This window comes from Zingiber officinale, chromosome 1B (genome assembly GCF_018446385.1).
Source record: "Zingiber officinale cultivar Zhangliang chromosome 1B, Zo_v1.1, whole genome shotgun sequence".
In the NCBI taxonomy this organism is placed as follows: Eukaryota; Viridiplantae; Streptophyta; class Magnoliopsida; order Zingiberales; family Zingiberaceae; genus Zingiber; species Zingiber officinale.
Window position 1 is genome coordinate 99,565,224 of NC_055986.1, and position 6,051 is coordinate 99,571,274.

The window sequence follows — 6,051 nt, forward strand, 5'->3', positions numbered from 1 at the left end:
TAAATTTTTTTCCAATTATAATCCAACACCGTCCAATCGACGCTGAATTTGAACGTGGCCCAATAACTTGAATAAGTGATGTGATGCCTGAAAAGCCCAATTGATTGAGATAACGGTCCAATAAGAAAATCGTTGAGAGGACTCTTCCGATAGCGGAGCGCAGAGGAAGCCACACTTCGACAGCAGCATCCATGGCGGCTACTCCTTCCGCCAGCAAATGCTTCCTTGTCACCGGTCCTCCCGTAATTGTTTTACCAAATCTGTTGTTTCTCTACTTTCTGTTGATTTCACGGTTTCTAGATTCGCAGGGCGTGGGGAAGACGACCTTGATAACGCGGGTTTTTGAAGCTCTGCGGGCTTCCCAATACAGGGATTCTAAAGAACTATGTTGCGGAGAGGTATAGTAAGTACGGTGAGGGAAAATGAAACACGAAATATAGGTCGGTGTGTTTTTAACCTATTTGATATTTTTTTAATCTGCTCCGTATTTATTTTATTTAATCTTCTCTTTTTGCATATTTTTTTAACCAAGAGAAATAAACTTGGAATTTTTTATGTGTTTTCTTAGCTATGTTTCTTTTATGTTGCATTTGTTTAACTTGTTTTGTTTTATTTTTTAATGTTACAATTTTTTTAACCTGCTATTTGGCACTTTCTATGTAACTTATTTATTTATTTATTTATTCATTTATTTATCAATCAAGATCTTATTTTATTATAATTTTATTCGTAGTGTATCATATACTGTGATAATAAATAAAAATATTTGTAGCATGCATATTTCTACATGTCGTCATTATTATTAAATATTTACGGTGCATGTTAACATGCATACCGTTATTAGATAGTATTAATGACGCTCTTTTAAAGTGTGTCATTAATACCTAGACATAATTTTTTTTCTTCAATTTATACTATTAATAATGCACATCAACATGCACGCCGTTAATAATACTATAAACGATGTGCTTTTAATGTGCATTGTTAATAGCGCACTGCGAATAAGTAATTTTCTTGTAGTATCTATTTTGTAACCCTAGAAATATTTCCTATATTTTTCTAAACTATTGTTCTTATGTTCCCTATTTTGTTTTTGATGTGATCAAAAGGGGAGAAATAGGGATTAAGTTAAGGGAGAGGTTTATTTATTGCAAAAAATTTGTTATAATTGCATATTTCATTTACTTGTTCAAATTATTTTCTTTTGGTTTAATACTAACTTAACTTCGGTTGATTTACATCAAAAAGGAAGAGATAGGGTGAGTTTTGATGTGATTAACCGGGTTAAATTAAGTTTTACATTATTTGATGTATTGTGTCTAAGTGTGTAGAGACTTAAGAATACAGAAAGTCGAGCAGAAAATGTAGCGAGCGAGAAAGATGGCATGGGAAGCGAGTCGACTGGCTCAGCGTATCCGATGGATGAGGTACTGCGGAAGAGTACACCGGTGGACCAGAAGTGTAACACTCACAAAATATTTTAGCTATACATATGGGTTTTCTCTTCTAGAATAAAAGGAAAAGAGAAATAGAACCAAAAAGAAATAAAAAGAGAGGAGTTGAGGCTTGAACCATGAACCCCTCACAATAGATAAAGCTAAATGGGTATGATAACCACTAGAGCCATGAATGATATATGATTAGCAAAGAATAAGAATTATAGTTAAAAGTAAGAGTATGATTAAGTAAGGGAGCAAGAGAATGTCAAGTAGCTTTCCTCCTCTTCCTCTTGGTTAAGAGAAGAAACAAGCAAAAGACAAAAGGCAAGTTGCTTTTTTCTTCTTCTTTCTATTTTCGTGGGAATGAAGAGGGTGAGAGAATAGAGGAGTCAAGAGGATGAATTGGGACATCTTCTTTTCTCATTGAGAATAAATAGGAATGAAAGAAGAGAAGGGAAAGAAAGGTTGGCTACTTCTTCCTCCTCCTTCATTCTCCTTTTTCCTCCTTCACCGAGACCTAGAACTCTTCCCTCTTCCATTTCCGAATCCAAGCTAAGGTTTTCTCCCTAAGAAAACTAATTCACAAGAAGGAGTCCTCAAGATCTACTCCTTACAAACAAGAGAAGCAAAAGGGAAAAAAAAACTAGAAGGAGAAGCTTTCTTCTTCCTCTTCACAAGGGTACCTTCTTTAAGAAAAAAACCAAGCAAGAGCATGTAAGTATCCCCTCATCTGTGGTACAAGTTGTTCATGTGTTTTTCCATGAGTTTAGATTTCTTAAAAACCTAGGGTTGCTTCATGAATCTTTCGGCCACTAAACTACAAAGAAAAACTTAAGAAAGCTTAAGACCTAAACTAAACATGCTCACTATGTTTCTTATGATATATGTACCTTATGATAGGAGATTAGTTTAGTGTTCTTATGCTTGTACGTTGCTTAGAACTTAGATTCATGTTCTTTGAACTTTCGGCCAAGGCATAAAAAGAAGACCTAGAAAAGCTTAAGACCTAACTAAACATGCTCACGATGTCCCTTGTGATATGTAACTTAGGTTATGAGTTATGTTTAGAATTCTAATGTTTTTATGTTGCTTGTAACCTAGATTTATGCCTAGTAGGTTTCGGCCATGATAGAAATGAAGGCCTAGGAGAGTTTAAAATTTAATCTATCATGCTCATGACTTTCCCTATGATATGGTATGAAGATTTCTTAGTGTTTTTCATGTTTGTATGTTACTTGGAACCTAAATCCATGCCACTTAGGGGTTTTAGGGTTTCGACCATGATAGAAATGAAGGCCTAGGAGAGTTTAAAATTTAACCTATCATGCTCATGACTTTCCTTATGATATGGTATGAAGCTTTCTTAGTGTTTTCATGCTTGCTTGTTGTTTGGAACCTAGATGCATCCCACCTTAGGGTTCGGCCATGATGAGGTTAAGGGTCCAAGAAAACTTAGAAATCAAATCTAACATGCTCATGATTTTCCTTATGATATGATATGAAGTTAGCTTGATATTCTTATGCTTGTATGTTGCTCAAACTTAGTTTCATGCTCCTTAAACATTCGGCCACAACAATATTAAAGGACCTAGGAAGCCTAGAACCTAAACTAAACATGCTCATTATGTTCCTTATGAAATATGATATGAAATTGGTTTAGGGTTCACATGCTTTCATGTTGTTGTAATCTAGATTGATGCTTGGCAAGTTTCGGCCACAACAAGATTAAAGGACCTAGGAAGCTTAGAACCTAAACTAAACATGCTCATTATGTTCCTTATGATATATGATATGAAATTGGTTTAGGGTTCACATGCTTTCATGTTGTTGTAACCTAGATTGATGCTTGGCAAGTTTCGGCCACAACAAGATTAAAGGACCTAGGAAGCTTAGAACCTAAACTAAACATGCTCATTATGTTCCTTATGATATATGATATGAAATTGGTTTATAGTTCACATGCTTTCATGTTGTTGTAACCTAGATTGATGCTTGGCAAGTTTCGGCCATGACTAGATTAAAGGACCTAGGAGGTTTAGAACCTAAACTAAACATGCTCATCATGTTCCTTATGATATATTATATGAAATTGGTTTAGGGTTCACATGCTTCCATGTTGTTTGTAACCTAGATTTATACCTTGCATGTTTCGGCCACTTCATGGAATTAGGGTTAGAAACCTAATTATGATTTATTATGTGTCTCACATGCTATGATATGAATTAGGAGATGCTAGTTAAAATATTTCCTTTTCCATGCATGAATTATGTTTTCCCTATGATATGTCATATGCTCATTTATGTATTCCTATGAATCATGCATGATAATGACTCTTATGATGGGCTATATGCTCAAGTATACATGCTTTATGATACGACAAGTAAAGGCCTAGGAGATGCTTCCCTATTAGTTGGGACCAAGAGCACTCCTTATGATATGACAAGTAAAGGCCTAAGAGTCGCTTCCCTATTAGTTGGGACTAAGAGCACTCTTCATGATATGATAAGTAAATATGACATGCTACTTTACTTTTTATATGGCTTGTACCGGACCTTAGTGTCCAAGGGATGAGCTCCTTAGTTCGCCCCTAGGTCGACAGATGTAGTAGGGACCTAGTATCCCTAGTAGGTTCGGGATTAGCTACCCCGTCCTAGGGATTGCGCGCATTTATGTTATGTGGTACATAGCCGGGCCCTCATGTTGAGATTACATTTAAGTATTATATGATATTGTTTTAAAAGACATCTTGCACATGACATGACACATGTTTTTGAAAGACATCTTGCATAAACTTTTATGATATGATATGATATGATATGATATGACATGATGCTCTTTTATGATATGATATGATATGACATGATGCTTTTATAGAGAATGATATGATATGATGTATTATGATGCTCTTTTGCATGATATGATGTTTTGATGATTATGTCTCCATGCTATATGCTTATGTTATTATGCTATGATACATGGTTTTTGTGAGTAGGAAAGGATCTTACTAAGCCCGTGTGCTTATAGCCTACTTTCCTTGTACCGCAGATAAAGGTAAAGAATGGATAAACTAAGGGAGCAGCGGGAGGGGCAAGAGATGTGTGTGGTAGTGGCTTGGCTAAGGAAAAAACCTGCTTATGCTAATTTATGCTCGATATGAACTATGCCTATCTTATGTTAATGTGTTGCATGATTTCTTAATACCTATTCATGCTTATGTTGGAAATTGATATCATGTCCTTTTAAGTTTAAAATGTTGCTTAACATGCTCATATGATTATAAAGGTTTAGATAATTAGTTTATTGGTTTCAAAAGAAAAGTAAAAATAAAAATTATAAAAGAATATATAAATAAATACTTCCGTTGCTTTAGAAATAGATTAATATGCATGTATGTTTGTAAGTAACCTCTACCCCTAGCAGGAGGGGGCGGGCGTTACAAGAAGAACGTGCTCGACACATCTGAGGGACGAGAAGCCGAGAAGGAAGTCTACTCGAGGAAAAGGCCGAAGTTGGGTTCGAGTGAGCTCAACTTGTTGGTTGCTACTCGGAAAACCTAATGGTTCCACTGTACAAAAATTTTGTACAAAGGTCTGAACCTTTTCCTAGCCACCATGTGTTCTTTTAAATTAAACTTGGATCGCCCGCGGAACTTAACACGTTTGATCCAAAGTTTAATCTATTTGTTCTTTTAGGTTTAGACTCGGATCTCCTGCGGAACTTAACACGTTCGATCCAAATCACCTAGGTTATTAATTTCATCAAATATTAATTTCCAAAATTGGCTTCCAGTACTGACGTGGCGAGGCACATGGCCTTCTTGGATATGGGAACAACCACCACCGACTAGACAAAGCCTTTTAAGGAAAGTTAATATTTAATTTCCTTAAATAACTTTAGGTCAACCGAAAAGAACAATCAAATCACAAGGAAAAGAAAAAAAAATAAAAGAACACAACATCGAAAACAAATTCGAAATACTAGAATCTCATGCCTCTTGTATTTGGTATTATTTCCAAAAATAACTAGTATGATGCGGAAAGGAAAAATACTAGTTATACCTTTTAGAAAGACCTCTTGATCTTCTACCGTATTCCTCTTCTAACCTCGGACGTTGTGTGGGCAACGATCTTCCGAGATGAGAACCACCAAGCACCTTCTTCTTCCTTACGAGTTTCGGCCATCAAAACTTCTCCTAGGATGAAGAGGTTCGGCCACCACCACCATGCTCCAAGGGATGCTAGAAACAAAACTTTCTTTCTCTCCTTCTTCTTCTTCTTCTCTAAACTTGATCCGGCCACCATATGAATCTCCACAAGAAGGATGAGATTCGGCCATCAAAGAGAAGAGAGGAGGAGAGGATGGCCGGCCACACCAAGGAAGAAAAAGAGGGAGAAAATAGAATAGAGTTGTTCACCATGAAGCCTTCTCTACCCCCTCTTTTATAATCCTTGGTCTTGGCAAATAAGGAAAATTTAATAAAAACTTCCTTAATTCTTTTGCCATTGAAAAGGAAAATTTATTTAATTAAAAATAATTTTTCTTTTCAATTTACAATGGCCGGCCACACCATAAAATTTCCAAGCAAATAAAATTTTAAACACAAATTAAAACT

At 35.8% G+C, this 6,051-nt stretch overlaps 1 long non-coding RNA gene across 1 annotated transcript; it reads left to right on the plus strand.

Moving 5' to 3' along the window:
• The first annotated feature begins 115 nt into the window (after window positions 1-115).
• On the plus strand, window positions 116-4,639 carry LOC121981378. The gene is made up of 3 exons (XR_006111808.1): window positions 116-242; window positions 309-440; window positions 4,485-4,639. It is a non-coding gene; the product is annotated as an uncharacterized LOC121981378 (long non-coding RNA).
• The last annotated feature ends 1,412 nt before the right edge of the window (window positions 4,640-6,051 follow it).